This window comes from Felis catus, chromosome A3 (assembly GCF_018350175.1).
Source record: "Felis catus isolate Fca126 chromosome A3, F.catus_Fca126_mat1.0, whole genome shotgun sequence".
Lineage (NCBI taxonomy): Eukaryota > Metazoa > Chordata > Mammalia > Carnivora > Felidae > Felis > Felis catus.
Genome location: NC_058370.1, coordinates 83,135,528 through 83,151,676, shown reverse-complemented (window position 1 = coordinate 83,151,676; position 16,149 = coordinate 83,135,528). Strand labels below are relative to the sequence as shown.

Sequence of the window (16,149 nt, the reverse complement as noted above, 5' to 3'; positions counted from 1 at the left end):
TTAGAGCCCTCACTCTAACCTCCATATAGACAATGAATTAGAGAAGAACAAGAATGGGAACCAGCCAAGACCGTGAGGCTTCTACTTTCCTTGCATGTTGATCACTTTTCCTTTTAACATTTAAAATTAAATGTGTGTTCTTCATATGTAAAATGCTCTTCTGTATCAGTAAGAAAAAATGATCACACCAATAGCCAAAAGGACGAGGAAACAATTCACAAAGAGGAAGTGCAAGCGGCTAATAAATGTAAAAATGTGCTACTTTCCCAATGATCAACGAAATGCAAATTAAATAATGAAATCCCATTTTCTGTCTATCATACAGGCAAGCAATTTTTAAAATTGTTATTGTATACCTTGTTGATGTGCTGAGAAACTGCAATCTTCTACACTACAGTGGGAGTCTATATTGGCACTGCTTCACTTGAAAGCAACTGAGAAAAAAAGTTTTGTGAAAAATTAAATGACAAACCATTTTTAAAGTTTATTTATTTATTGACAGAGAGAGAGAGAGAGAGAGAGAGAGAGCAAGAGGGGAAGGGGCAGAGAAGAGAGGGAGAGACAAACAGGCTCCACACTGTCAGTGCAGAGCCCAATGCAGGGCTCGAACCCACAAACCATGAGATCATGACCTGCGCTGAGATCAAGAGTCATGCACTTAGCCCACTGAGCCACCCAGGAACCCCAAATGACAAACTATTTAAATGATCTAAATGTCCAATAAGAGATTGGTTGACCAAATTATAGCAATTCTGGGTAATAAAATACTATGTTTCTATTAAGACTGATTTTATAGAAGCTATTTGTTGAGATGGAAAAATATTTGACACAAGGCAAAAATAAAAACATTAATAACATTCAGTGTTAGCAGGAGACTGGGCAAGTGGCCACGTGCCAGCAACAATGTAAGAAAGCTGGCCACACCCCTGGGGTCACACTGTTGCTGGACCCCCATCTTTTTTCTTTTAATTTTTTGTTTTTTAATGTTTATTTATTTTTGAGACAATGTGAGACAGAGTGCAAGCAGTGAAGGGGCAGACAGAGGGAGACACAGAATCTGAAGCAGGCCCCAGGCTCTGAGCTGTCAACCCAGAGCCCGACATGGGACTCGAACTCACAAACCGTGAGATCATGACCTGAGCTGAAGTCGGACGCTTAACCGACTGAGCCACCCACGCGCCCCTGCTGGACCCCCATCTTGAGGCTGAGTTGGCCTGCCTAAAAATTGGAAGTGGAGAACTGTGGTTCGGTATAATCATCAACTTCTGGAGCAGTTGTACTCATTGGGCTGCACACTTGCCTCAGATGCAGACGTCACCAACAGCTTTTAGAGCCTCACTCCGGGAGCAATCGCCAGGCAAAATCTCCTAAATATAAGGTCACTGAAGCGCTATTTGTAGCCTCCCATTTTGCTATTCATTGACATTTCTATTGGGAGTTTATGAACAGACTGTGTATCTCAACTAATCTTTAAAAAAAAATGTTTTGGTATATAGATCCTCAATTATTTGGAGAGAAAATCTTTCTACCCTGGATTTTGGGCAATTTTTGAACCCTTAAAAAGAGTTAAAAAAAAAAGTCCCTAGAGCCACTAGTGCCTGACACATGGTTAAGTGCCCGTAAACATTAGTTACATGAATGACTGGGATGAAATAACTACGGCAGTCTGTGCCACATTTAACCTGACTTCTACAGAATTCAGGGGAGGGCGTAAACTTATACTTGGTATGATTTAGAGACCACAAAATGGCACAATAAAATTTTATCTTTCCCCCAAATTCACAGCTATCTAAAAGTGTCTCATATCCTGTCATGCATTTATTGGATTTAAATATAAGATGAGGCATCTCTTTGCCCCCCCACCAGAATTACCTTTCAGAAAAGAGAGTTAGGAAGTTAAGGAACTTACCCAAACAACACATAGCCAATGTCAGTACTTGTATTTGAACTCAGCTCTATCTGAACCCAAAGATCAGGTGAGTTTAGAAGACTCTTTTGAGTAATATTTGGGTTCCTACTTTATCTAAATTTATGGTGCTAGCTGTACAACTTATTTGTCACTCACTATTATGGGGTGTTTTCCTGTGTCATTTTATTATTTTACATGTGTCCCTGACCCTACTCCCCAACTGAATTTAAAGTTCTTGAAAGGTAAGTAGCCTTTCCTGCCCCTTTCCCATCCCTGCAGACACACACACACACACACACACACACACACACACCCCTAATCCCAGGTCCTAATATAATGCTTTATACAAAGTAGGCACTAAATAGGTGCTTATGGAATAAATAAATTCTAATAATGATTACTGTGATGTGCTTAAGGATCAGACCAAGACCTATGCAGCACTGAATAAGTAAATTTATCCTTGGGCAATAATAAGATGGGGGAAACATTTTAAATCTAAAGATTGTAGAGAAATTGGAAGACTAACAGCAAATAAAAAATTGCTGCAATGTAACAATGGGTTAAAATCCTTATTACATAAATAACTCATACAAATTATTAAGAAAAATGCTAAGTTCCCAATAGATAAATAAACCAAAGGACATAGCAGAAAATTCAGAATAGAGGGATTAAAACTAATTTGCATATTTGTGGAATTGTATACCCCTTCCAGTAATCAAATAAATGCAAATAAAAGCTATAAGATGCTATTTTGCATGTATAACTTACCAAATTTTAATTATTATTTAATAATAATACCCAATGTTCATAAAGATGAGATAAAATATGCTGCTAGCAATAGAAGTTAAGAGCCTTATGAATTAACATACAAGCTTTGGTTTAGTAATTCTGCCCATATAAACCTATGCTAAAGAAATAATCCCACGGGTACCTGGGTGGCTCAGTTAGTTGAGTGACAGACTCTTGATTTCAGCTCAGGTCATGATCTCAAAGTCGTGAGATCGGGCCCAGCATCAGGCTCCGCGCTGACAGCTGAAGCCTACTTGGGATTCTCTGTCTCCCTCTCTCTCTGCCCCTCCCTTGCTTGCTCTCTCTCTCTCTCTCTCTCAAAAATCAATAAACATGAAAAAAAAAATAAGAAAGAATCCCAAATACAGAGGAGAGAGTAGTAGCTAGTAACCAGGAGATAGTATAACTAGTGGCCAGGAATATAGACTTTGTATATATTTTTTAATTTTTTTAAGTTTGTTTATTTATTTTGAGAGAGAGAGAAAGTGCATGAGTGAGCATGAGTAGTGGGAAGGGCAGAGGGAGAGGAGACAGAAAATTCCAAGCAGGCTCTGTGTGCTGTCAGTGCAAAGCCCAATGTGGGGGATGGATCTCATGAACTATGAGATCACAACCCAAGTGGAAATCAAGAGTTGGACACTTAACCCACTGAGCCACCCCGGCGCCCCAGGAATATAGACTTATAAGTCAGAAGTACCTGGATTCAAATCCTGGATCTACCATTTCTTAGGTAGGTGACTGGGCAATATGCTAGCCTCTGTGGGACTTAATTTTCTCTTCTGTAAATGGATATAATGGTAGTGTCTAATCATAGAGTGGCTGTAGGAATTGACTGAAAGAATGTGAAATGCTTAGCAAAGTCAAGCACATAGAAAGGGCTCCATAAATACTAACCATTATTATTATTATTATCAGAAACAAACCAAAAAGCTTTATGCCCAAACATATTCATAATACGTGATGAAAAAGGAAAGAATCTGAATTTCCAACTGTGGGGATATGGTTAATTGAATAATAACATTGCCATTCAAGGACATAGTATGAAACTTTTAATTTAGTGATTGTGTTTGGATTGTAGGACCATATATATATATATATATATATATATACACACACACACACACACACACACACACACACACATATATGAAGTATGCAATAACATGGAAAAATGTCTCCATAACCAGCATGACCTGTTTCAGAAACTTGGGATATAAAATAAGGTCACAACTTGTTTAATAATGAAATTAAGATGATCTAAGCCTCTATCTCTCCTCTGAATCTCCTTCTTCCCTCTCTGGGCCTGTTCCTCCTATTGTAAGTCCAGCAATGCCCAAGGGGTCAGTTTGGGTTACTCTCACCCTGTGGCCAGATAAGAGCTTAGGCACCCCATTCAACGCACTCAGAGCTAGAGAACTCCATACTGAATGCCTCAAAGCAATGTCATCAGGTACCAAAATTATCTGGAAATCAACAACAAAAATTAAACAAAAACTCCTATCAGTATTTCCACCACACAAAGACAATCATAATTAACAATCGGTGTATTTCATGTGCAGACTCTTTTTGCCAAGATATTATTGTACTGTTTAAAAAAAAAAAAAGCGATAACCTCCAACTCTAGAAACAAGAGACAACTCCATCCTGGCAAGAAAGGATTTGTCCAACCGGCTGTACCATGTTGAGCTTCTATGGATTCCTACAAAATCTGCGGCAACCTTCTCCCCCTGACACTAACAGTCCCAAGTGGCAAATGCACTAAAGAAACTAAAGATACTCTCCCCAGAGGCCCTGGATTGATAGCAGCACTGCCATTGTTGTTCCCTCATACATGCTGTCGGGCAATCCTGCCTCTCTGGATAGGATGATAACTGCCACACAGGCATCCATTTCATCCGTGGCGCCATTGTATGGTTAAAAACTAAATTTCTTGGATATGACAAGATGAAGCTAAGACATCATTAAAGGTATGTGTTCTTATTATTTTCTTGGAGGATACTTTATTAGCTTCCCTTGCAAAACTGAGAGGGCTGATAATTGACTATCATAAAAATGGAAATAAAGTAATCTAATGGGGCAAAGACTACTCTAAGAGATGTACTCAGCTACTCCATTATCTTCTGTTGTGAGCTAATGTTGTTCACAAGTATTAGGTTCTTCCTAGTAACCTGGGTAACATCTAATAGTTAGAGGTGGGTGGAGTCTATAGATCTCTCCCCTTGCCATTTGATTAAAATGAAATTAAGTTCAGACCAAAGTCTGCCATATATACATTCACTTATTTAGCAAGCAGGCCCCCAAACACTCACACAACTTAGTCTATAAGCTTTAAGAAGTTCCAGCTTTCTGTCTTCACTGAAACTTTTAGGTTCACCAAAGGCAAACATGACAATAATCTAGCGTCAGATTTTAGCTGACTTTCTAATTAGATTCATGAGACCCTATAATTCATGAGAATTCTCTGATCAGTGACTAGGGACAACACCATTTCAGAATGAAATCTCTGGCACCATTTTGAAAGGTATAGACTACAAACTAAATTCCTATGCCCCATCATACAAGGGTAGAGGGCCTCTGCAATATTTCCAGCCAATCCACCAATCTTGAATACCACTTTTCACCTGTGAAAAGTAACGAAGTGTCTGGTGTTGGTTAGATATAAAGATAGGTGAAGTCTACCTCTGTGGTGTGGGCTTCCAGTTAGAGGCTTTCAAAACACTAACTACCTTCCCCTGAAGTGTATGCTCCCTCCTAGGGTAACAGACCATTCCTAGATATAAGTCAAAATTAAATTTACTTACAAACACACACATACCACACATACCAACATAAGGATGTGTTTGTGTGTGCACATGCACGTAGAAGTAGATAGATCAGTTATGTAGGTATAGGTACAGATATATAAAGTCAGGCTATCTGTGTCAAGGTATTTTAAAGTAAATTATAGGCAACACAACATCACTCTCATATTTAAAAAGAGGCTTTAACATCTAAATAGAAGGAGGTAAGCGAGGGAAACTTAAAGACTTCATTTCATTTTTAGGGATGAGTTTTAAACCCATTTCATTTGAAAGAAGCCTGAATACATTTGACATGTAAGGAAATAATCCCATTATTAGTATAATCACTTACATCTGTCAAATGTGCCCTGATGTATAATATGCTTTCTCTTATTCCAGAGGATCCCAAAGAAACAAAACTTTAGATGAAATTGCAAAGGGAAGAGAAAAAATATTATTATCCAGTGTTGAATCCTGTCAAAAAAAAATGATACCTTCAAACTACTCATAGGCCAAATGATTACCATCCCATAGGATGGTTGCTATGGAGGAGAGACAAACAAGTTCAAGAGAAGGATGAAGAAGGAGCCCAGGGCCACTGGGAAAACCAGGGAAAGGAATCCGAGGCATCACATTGGAGCTGGGTTTTGCAGAAGTTTGCCTGACTGGGAAGGGTATGTCTACCTTGACTCCCTAGTCTGTCAAGTGAGGAAGATGGAGTGCCTGTCTCTCAGAGGAGTGAGAATTAAGAGGGACTATGTACTTAAATCCTGGCACACGGTATTCAGATGCAAGAATCCATCTTACAAAATCAGGAAGCAGGCTGAAAAAAGCTCTCTACACTGAAATTCAGAAGTTCTAAATCCCAACCTCAGCTCTGCCCCAGCTGGCTGCATGACCCTGGGTTAGTCTTTTCCCCTCTCTGCACCTGAATCCCAGTTGGTGAAACTGTTCTGCTGCCCTCCCATGAGGACCAAGTGGGATCAAAGATTGGAAATTGCATTGAAGAGTTAAGCACTCTGCAAATACAAGGCATTCCTTTCATCACAAATAGAAGATACTTTCCTGAGTCCAAATATGCTAGAAGGGAAAATTCAGGGGGTCAGGGTAGGAGAGGAATTAAAAAAAACTTGTTTGGTAGCAAAAAGTAAGGAAGCCTTCCAAGGCTAAGCTTTGACCTTCAAATACCCCCACCCTCTGGCATGATGCTCTAGGCTCTTATAATTGGGCCATGAAAAAACTGAAGCAGATCTAAACGTGTCCCTTGGAATCCAACATTGAACGGAAGGTCTCTCACCATTGAAGTTCTGGCATGAGGGTCACCCATCTCTCTCTCTCCCAGATAAAAGAAAAAAATCACTTCTGGGGCTAGAGTGGCCTCCCCATTTTTTTTTTAATTTTTTTTTTTCAACGTTTATTTACCTTTGGGACAGAGAGAGACAGAGCATGAACAGAGGAGGGGCAGAGAGAGAGGGAGACACAGAATCGGAAACAGGCTCCAGGCTCTGAGCCATCAGCCCAGAGCCTGACGCGGGGCTCGAACTCACGGACCGCAAGATCGTGACCTGGCTGAAGTCGGACGCTTAACCGACTGCGCCATCCAGGCGCCCCTGGCCTCCCCATTTTTTGCACAGAGCCAAGAGTCCTGACAAGAGCTCCCCAGTAAGGGTAAAGAGTCAAAGGTGATGCCCCACACCACCTAGTCCCTTAATCCCCACTTTAAGTCCAATTTAAAAGTCTTCAAAGTGGATCTTTGATCAGAGGGCAAATGTTGTTTAATTGAAAAGGCTGCCTTTTAGGAACAATTGGTGTTTCCCCACGGCGCAGCCATTTTAAAGCATCCTACTAATGGAAGAGTCTCTTGGGTTTAAATGACAGCATCACAGGTACTGGCTCTGGGCTGTGGCAGGTACCAGGGGCCTGACTGGTCTCACAGTTTATTTAAAGAGACACTTTAAAAGAAAAGACTAAACTAAGTCCCAACAAAGCATCTGAAATAAAAAATCTCCCTTAAGCTGGTCACTGATGGTGCATGAGTAACAGGTCACCATTTATTCACAACATGAAGCCATTACTGATTGTTCACTCATGGAACAAGCATTTACTGAGCACCTACTATGTGCTGGCACTAGAGTAGTCACTGTGTCATCACAGGTAAATAAGATGTGGTCTTGGCTCTCAGAGAGTTCAAAACCTAGTAAGGAAAAAAGAAGTAAACAGCAGATAATAATGCCTCATTAAGAAGGCTTCCAGGAGTACATGGAGGCCTGGCTGTTCCTTGGGTGGTGCAGGGGGCAGACCAGACTGCCCAAAGTAGTGTATCTCGAACTTCACTGTGCACACAAATCTGGAGTTCCTGTTCAATGCAGATTTCTGACTCAGTAGATCAGGGGTAAGGCCTAAGATTTTGCATTTCTAACAAGGTCCCAGGAGATGCTGGGATGCTGTTGGTGCACAGACCACACTTTGAGCAGGGAAATCAGAGAGAACACTGATAGCTGAGCCAAGTCTTGTAGAATGAGTAAAAGTAAGCCAGGGTAAGAGGAAGTTGGAGGTGGGAAGGGTCTGATGGCCCAGGTACTACTGTGAGTGGGTAGAGGGTTCAGGGAAGCCCAAGTGCTTCAGTTCAGCTTGAGCGGGAAGTGTGAGGCAAAGGTAGAGCGGAGGACAAGGAGAAAGGCACAGGGGCCCAGGTATGTCTAACTGTGGCATATGAACTTTATGGAAATGACAGTGGGGACCATTAAAAAATGTATGACCTGGGAAGGGATATGGTCAGATGGCATTAAAAAAAATCTCTCAGTCAAAAATGTAGGAAATAAACCAGCAAGGGTTACATGAGAGGGAGAGAGACCAGGAAAGAGACCGTTGCTGCATTACAGGGAAATGCATGGAATCAGGGGGTATCAGTAGAGAACATCAACAGCTATCATTTCTCTACAGCTTCAAAATGACCTTCCCAAAAGTTAATTTGCTTTGGTCAATGGCTCTTCAGTGCCTACCAACCCAATTTTGAAACTCTTCTGTCTGGGTTTCAAAACATGCTATCACTAGTTTCACCTTCATCCCTCCACGGGGCACCATTAGAAGTCAACATGAACGCCCATCAGCTACCCTCCTATCCATCTCCAGGGCTAAGATTCATACCTTCCAGGCTCAGCCCCACCGCCATGCTTAGCTCTCATGGTTCACCTCACCTAGAATATCTCTGTGGCTCTTCTCCACCTGCCCACTTTCCACTGTTCTTCAAGGTCCAGAAGTCAATGACCTCATTAGTAAAGCTTTTCCAGATTGCTACAGCCCTACTACAGCCCTACTGGTCTGTATACTGCCTGCCTCATTCTTTTTGCCCTCAATCTCAGAGGGCCCTGTGATTTTTTTTAACGTTTGTTTATTTTCGACAGAGAGAGAGACAGAGCACGAGCAGGGGAGGGGCAGAGAGAGAGGGAGACACAGCATCTTAGTCAGGCTCCAGGCTCTGAGCTGTCAGCGCAGAGCCTGACGCAGGGCTCAAACTCACAGACCCCAAGATCATGACCTGAGCCGAAGTTGGACGCTCAACCGACTGAGCCACCCAGGCGCCCCAAGGGCCCTGTGATTTTTAATGCCTTCTTTTATTTCCTTTTGCTTTTATAAAATAACTCATTTTTCAGAAGTGTACCTATGGTGTATATGTATGCATTAAATAAGAATAATAAAAGGAAACCTACGCACCCTCCTTTTGGGTTCAGAAACAGACATTACCAAGATCTCTGAAGCTCCTGTATGCTTCTCCTCGGTGGCCTTCAGTTTTTTTGTGTTAGTTTGTTCATTTGTTTGTTTTTTGCTGTGGCCACTCCTAACAACACAACATAACCCAAAATAAGACCTGAGGAACAAGAGACGTTTTCTATCTCTTTTCTTTCCCCACAGCATTTGTCAGAATACTTTCTGTACTAAAAATTTGGGCATGCAACCAGCCAGTATGAGTGTTATTTGTGAGAAAATGAGAGTAACTAGTTGAAATCAATCCTGCCTGGAATAATCCAAAGCATAGAGTCATCAACCCTTTAGCATTCAGCAGACTATCCATCCACTAAGAAGACAGACCCTCAGTGAATATTTATTTAATTGAATTCTGTTTTTACTTCATCTAGTGGATGTAGCATGGATTCTAATCAATGTCAGACATAAAGCAAATGGTCTCCAAAGTAGGGCTCAATCCCCTCCCCCACAAGGTATGCATTTACATCCACTGGGGTATAGGAAGATATATTAGAATTTCTATTTGTACTTAGGCTTTTCTCAACCTTTTAAATGTTTGAACTTTGGGTATATATCTTATAATAGATATAACGTGTAGCATATATGTGTATATGTAGCATGCACTACATAGCATAACATACTACATAGTATGGCAGGTAGCATAGCAGCACATTAGCACATGGTGCTAAGGCACTATACTCACTCCTAACTAGAATAGACAGCAGGAAAAGAAAGTGAAAGACCCAAACTGAAGTTTCCCCATAAGATTCTAGGACTCATTCATTCATTGATTCATTCATTTATCCATCCCAAAACATATTTTATTGATCTCATGTGTACCATGCTCTGTTGCCTAAATTGCATCAGACAGAGGCAACAAAGCAGGTCATGCCCTGTCCTGTCCTGCTGCCCATGGGACGGGCTGCTTCATGGCTCAAATAACTGGTGTATAACACTGAGTTGCCCAGAGTGAGCAAATACACATCCAAATTTGTACTCACCCCCCTTGTAAGAGGATGAAGATGAAAGAAGTCAACCAGACCCAGACTCCTAATCCTAATCACAAATGTTTTTGTTCATTATGAGCATATAGCACCTATTTAACATGGCTCTTTTATTCACACCTGGCCTTCTCCACCAGGAAGGGAAGTAACTTCCTGATAGATGCATAAGAAGAAGCTCTTGCCCCTCAAAAAATGCCTCCCTCTTGCTCCTAGATGTTTGAAACTACTCTCAGAAGAAGAAAGTCCTACAGTTGAGATAAGGAATGGGATTTTAAATGCCCTTGCCATTGAGTAATGTAAACTATTACGTTTGCACCAAGTTGTAAATGGCTTGTATCCAATGCTCTCTAGAGAAGCATTTTTGCTGGAGGGAGAGATGGAGAAGAAAATAACACCAGAGAACCAGCCTATGGTACCTACAGATGAAGTGAGAGGATCTTATGCATGCAAACTCAGACTTGGAATGAAGACACCAGGCCACTATGCCAGGACAGGAGAGTTGAACATGCCAGTTTTTCCAAGAGCTAATTTACGTCCAGCAGTTGCCCACTGGCCTCAAAACCTTAGTTACTGTGGAGAATGTTAGTGCCAAAAGGAAGCAGAGACAGGTGCCTGGGATAGGCTAGATCGAAGCTTCCTGATCACTGATCCAAATTCTCCTCCAATGAGCTTTCAGGAAACCTGTGACAGAGACGAATAAACAAATTGAGATTAAAAATTCTCAACCATGGGGCTCCTGGGTGGCTCAGTCAGTTAAGCGTCTGAGTTCGGCTCAGGTCGTGATCTCATGGTTCGTGAGTTCGAGCCCCACATTGAGCTCTCTGCTGTCAGCCCAGAGCCTGCTTCAGATCCTCTGTCCCCCTCTCTTCCCTGCTAATTCATTCATTCTCTCTCTCTCTCTCTCTCTCTCTCTCTCTCTCAAAATGAATAAATGAACTTTAAAAAATGATCTAAATTAAAAAAAAAATTCTCAACCATGTTCTCCATTTTGAAAAACTAGCTCAATTCTACATTCCAAATGTTTTGAACCACTTAGCTTCAATTCTTCCCTCTGGGTTTCTTTTTGGTTTTGTTTTTGCTTTTTTGATCCTCTTTATTTTTCCCCCTCTGGGTTTTTGATGTAACATTCTTGGCACTTCTCAGAGTATTGCCAGAGGTGAGGAGGCAGTAGTGATGGCTCTTGTCCATAATCCATTCCAGAGGTGAACCTGGGAGCAATGCATTATTGCTTTGCTGGATAAAATCAGACAAAGAAAGAGACTTCACTTACTCTGCAAGACTTGAGATGTCCTATGACATCTCGGGGGAAAGCTGGAAAGAACAATATCGAAATGTACTTTCCTACTTACCAAGAATGAGAAATTGAAACTGCCAAGTAGTTATATTGAATCCAGGCACAAATACGATTGGCAGCATTCATCTGCAACTTACAGAGCGGTCAACAGCTCAATCGCATGAGTTTCTGTAAAGATGTTATTTCATCTTAAACAATTCCACTTCAAAGTTACTGATATTAAAATTGTTAAATCCAAATCATGGGCTCTCTTTTAAATATGCAGAGATATAATTTTAATACACCGACGTTTGAAAACAATCATATATATAATACATAATATATATCTATAAATAATATACAGGCATACCTTGGAGATATTTCGGGTTTGGTTCCAGACCACCCCATTAAGGTGAATATCACAAGAAAGCAAGCCAAATGAGTTTTTTGGTTTCCCAGTGCATATAAAAGTTATGTTTACACTACACTAAAATCTATTAAGTGTGTAATAACAATATATCTGAAAATCAATGTATGTAACCTTAATTTAAAAATACTGTATTAGTAAAAATGCTAACCATCATCTGAACTTTCAACAACTCATAATCTTTTTGCTGGTGGAGGGTCTTGCCTCAGTGTTGATGGCTGCTCATTGATCAGGGCGGTGGTTGCTGAAGGTTCAGGTGGCTGTGGCAATTTCTTAAAATAAGACAACAATGAAGTCTGCTACATCTGTGGACTCTTCTTCCACAATTTCTCTATAGCATGGGATGCCCTTTGATAGCATTTTATCTGCAACAGAACTTCTTTCAAAACTGGAGTCCATCCTCTCAAACCCTGCTGCTGCTTTATCGATGTAGGTTATGTAGTGTCCTAAGTCCTTCATTAGCATTTCCACCGTCTTCACAGCATCTTCACCACTTTTTTTGCTCACTCATAAAAAGCAATTCTTCATCCATTACAGTTGGGTCATGATATCGCAGCAATGCAGTCTCATCTTCAGGCTGCACCTCTGAGTCGAATTCTCTTGGCTGTCCACACCACATCTGCAGAACTGCTTCCACTGATGTCTTGAAGTCATCCACAAGTGTTGGCATCTACTTCTTCCCAACTCTTATTCATGTTGATATTTTGACCTCTCCCCATGGATCATGAATGTTCTTATGGCATCTAGAATGGTAAATCCTTCCCAGAAAGTTTTCAATTTACTTGGCCCAGGTCCGTCAGAGGAATCACTATCTATGGCAGCTATGGCCTTATGAAATGTATTTCTTCAGTAATAAGACTTGGAAGTCAAAATTATTCCGTGCTCCATGGGCTGCAGAATGGGTGTTGTGTTAGCAGGTATGAAAACAACACTAATCTTATTGGACATCTCCATCAGAGCTCTCAAGTGAGCAGGTGCATTGCTACTGAGCAGTAACATTTTGAAAGGGATCTTTTCTTCTAGGCAGTAGATCTCAACTGTAGGCTTAAGATATTTACTAAAACACATTGTAAAGAGATGTGCTTTGATCTGGGCTGTGCTGTTCTACTTGTAGAGAACAGGCAGAGTAAACTTAGCATCGTTCTTAAGGTCTCTAGGATTTTCAGAATGATAAATGAGCATTGGCTTCAACTTAAAGTCACGAGCTGCATTAGCCCTTAACAATATAGTCAGCCTGTTCTTTGAAGCTTTGAAGTCAGGCATTGACTTCTCCTCTCTAGCTACAAAAGTTCTAGATGGCATCTTCTTCTGATAAAAGGCTGTTTCATCTACATCGAAAGTCTGTTGTTTAGTACAGTCACCTTTATTAATGATCTTAGCTAGTTCTTCTGGATAACTTGCTGCTAGCTTCTACATCAGCACCTGCTGTTTGACCTTGAACTTGTATGTTATGCAGATGGCATCTTTCCTTAAACCTCATGAACCAACTCTTCGAGCTTCAAACTTTTCTTCTGCAGCTTCTGCACCTCTCTGAGCCTTCATAGAATTGAAGAGTTAGGGTCTTGCTCTGGATTAGGCTTTGGCTTAAGGAACTGCTATGGCTGGTTTGGTCTTCTATCCAGACCACTAAAACTTCTTCTATATCAGCAATAAGGCTGTTTCAATTTCTCATCACTCATGTGTTCACTGGAATAGCACTTTTAATTTCCTTCAAGAACTTTTCTTTTGTATTCACAACTTGGCTAACTGGCATAAGCGGCCTAGCTTCTGGCCTATTTCTGCTTTTGACATGCCCTTCCCTCTAAGCTTAATCATCTCTAGTTTTTGATGTAAAGTGAGAGACATGTGACTCCTCCTTTCGGTTGAACACTTAGAGGCCACTGTAGAGTTATTAACTGTCCTAATTTGAATACTGTCATGTCTGAGAGAACAGGAGATGGTGGGGGAGGGGGGAAATGGATGGTTGGTGAAGCATCAGAACACACACACTTGTTGATTAAGATTGCTATCTTATATGGATGCAGCCTACAACACCCCAAAATAATTACAATACTTCACATCACAGATCACCATATCAAATATAACAATAATGAAGAAATTTGAAATATTGTGAGCATTTCCAAAATGTGACACAGATACACACTGTTGGGAAAATGGCACCAATAGACTTGCTCAACACAGGGTTGCCACAAACCTTCAATTGGTAAAACCAAAAAATAGAGTATCTGCAAAGTGCAATAAAGCAAAGTACAATAAAATGAGGTATGCCTGCATGTATAAAATATTAGTTTGTTAGGACCGCCATAACAAACTGCCAAAGACTGGGTGGCTTAAAAAACAGAGATTTATTTGCTCACAGTTCTGGACGCTGGAAGTCTAAGGCAAGGTGCCAGCAGGATTAGTTTCTTCCAAGAACTCTCCCCTTGGCTCATAGATGGCCATCTCCTCCCTGTGTCTTTATATGACCTTGCCTCTGTGTGTATCTGTGTGCACATTTCTTCTTCTTATAAGGGCACCAGTCTTAACCGATTAGGGCCTACCCATATGATCTCATTTATGTCTTCAAAGACCCTAACTCCACATACAGTCACATTCTGAAGAACTAGGGTTAGGATCTCAATATATATATTTTAGAGGGACACAATTCAGGATATATATGTCAGCAATGTATACACATAAAATACATGTTATGTTTATTTATTACCTGCCTATTGTATATTTTTATAAATTTTTATAAAATTTTATAATTTTGGGGGCGCCTGGGTGGCTCAGTCGGTTAAGCGTCCGACTTCAGCTCAGGTCACGATCTCGCGGTCTGTGAGTTCGAGCCCCGCATCGGGCTCTGGGCTGATGGCTCAGAGCCTGGAGCCTGTTTCCGATTCTGTGTCTCCCTCTCTCTCTGCCCCGCCCCTGTTCATGCTCTGTCTGTCTCTGTCTCAAAAATAAATAAACGTTTTAAAAAAATTTTTTTAATTTTATAATTTTTATATTACCCACATATTATATATATACCCACATTATATATATATATATATTATATACATATATATTATATATGTATATTATATATATATATATATATATTACATGGACCTGCACATAATGTACTGTGTCCAGATAACTAAGCATCTTTGCCCTAATTATCACAGAGTTTCCTATAAAACCAGAGAATGATGCATGTGGGCATGTTCCTGGTCAAATTTTTGCATATTCTTAATAGAAATGAAGAGGGTCTATAGATTATAACCTAGGATTCGTATAAAGGATAACACACACACAGCATTAGGATAATTTTCCTCAAAGGAACAGCTACTCTTTAATTCCGAACATTTTAAGACATCCAGAATCACTTTCCCTAAGCAATTATGATTTTACAAAATGCTGTCAAGACTATCGCAAAGTTTTACTGCCCAGACAGAGCTAAATGCCTGGAGCTTTCGGTGGTGATTTATTATTTACTCTGGAGGTAAGTTGCTAAGCAAGATTTATTCGGTAAGAACAGAGCCATCCGTAACAGTACGATATATGTTTGACTGCGAGGGGGATTTTTTTTCACCGATTCTCAAGAGACTTTGTTCTCTATAATCAGAAAAATGTATCTGTATGTAAGTTTTCATCCTTTTGTGAAATTGAAGGCACCAATATGCATTTGAAAAACCAGCTTAGCTTCAAATGTTCTCATTTGAATTTTAGCTCTGAGAAACTTTCAGTATATTTTCATAATAAAAACAATAGGAAAACAGTATCAAGGCTCATTGATAGAATCTGTTGGGTTATCTGCCTTACCTATACAGGGCTTTTTTTTTTTTTCAGTTGTTCCATTGCACTACAGTGGCCAAACCCACACATTCATATCATCTCAGAGAGACTCAGATTCCTAAGAAAAAGAGGGCAGTAATAATGCATATTTGCCAACTTTGGTTTTCAGAATTGGTAACAAGTACAGAGACCAATTGCTGGCCTACTTCTGCCCCCTAGTGATCATAATATATTGTTGCTTTTTGCAAAAGGGAGACTGGAGAGCTGGGACCAGTGAAAGTGGCTGTCCCTTACGTCCCCTTACTTTAGCAACCTGTTCCCCAAGATACCCACTGCCCCCTAGCTGCCCTTTCACCAGGTATGGAAAAGGGAAATGATAAGCTCATTCACATTAAGGCAGCCAGGACTAAAATCTCACCTTCTGCCCAGACTGTGCATTTTCACAAAAGCACTGAAGTGAGAAG

The 16,149-nt window shown here is 40.5% G+C and overlaps 1 long non-coding RNA gene across 1 annotated transcript in view; it reads right to left on the bottom strand.

Moving 5' to 3' along the window:
* LOC123384489 overlaps positions 1-16,149 on the bottom strand; it is a 162,234-nt gene that overhangs the window by 36,871 nt on the left and 109,214 nt on the right. The gene's annotated exons all lie outside the window — the stretch shown is intronic.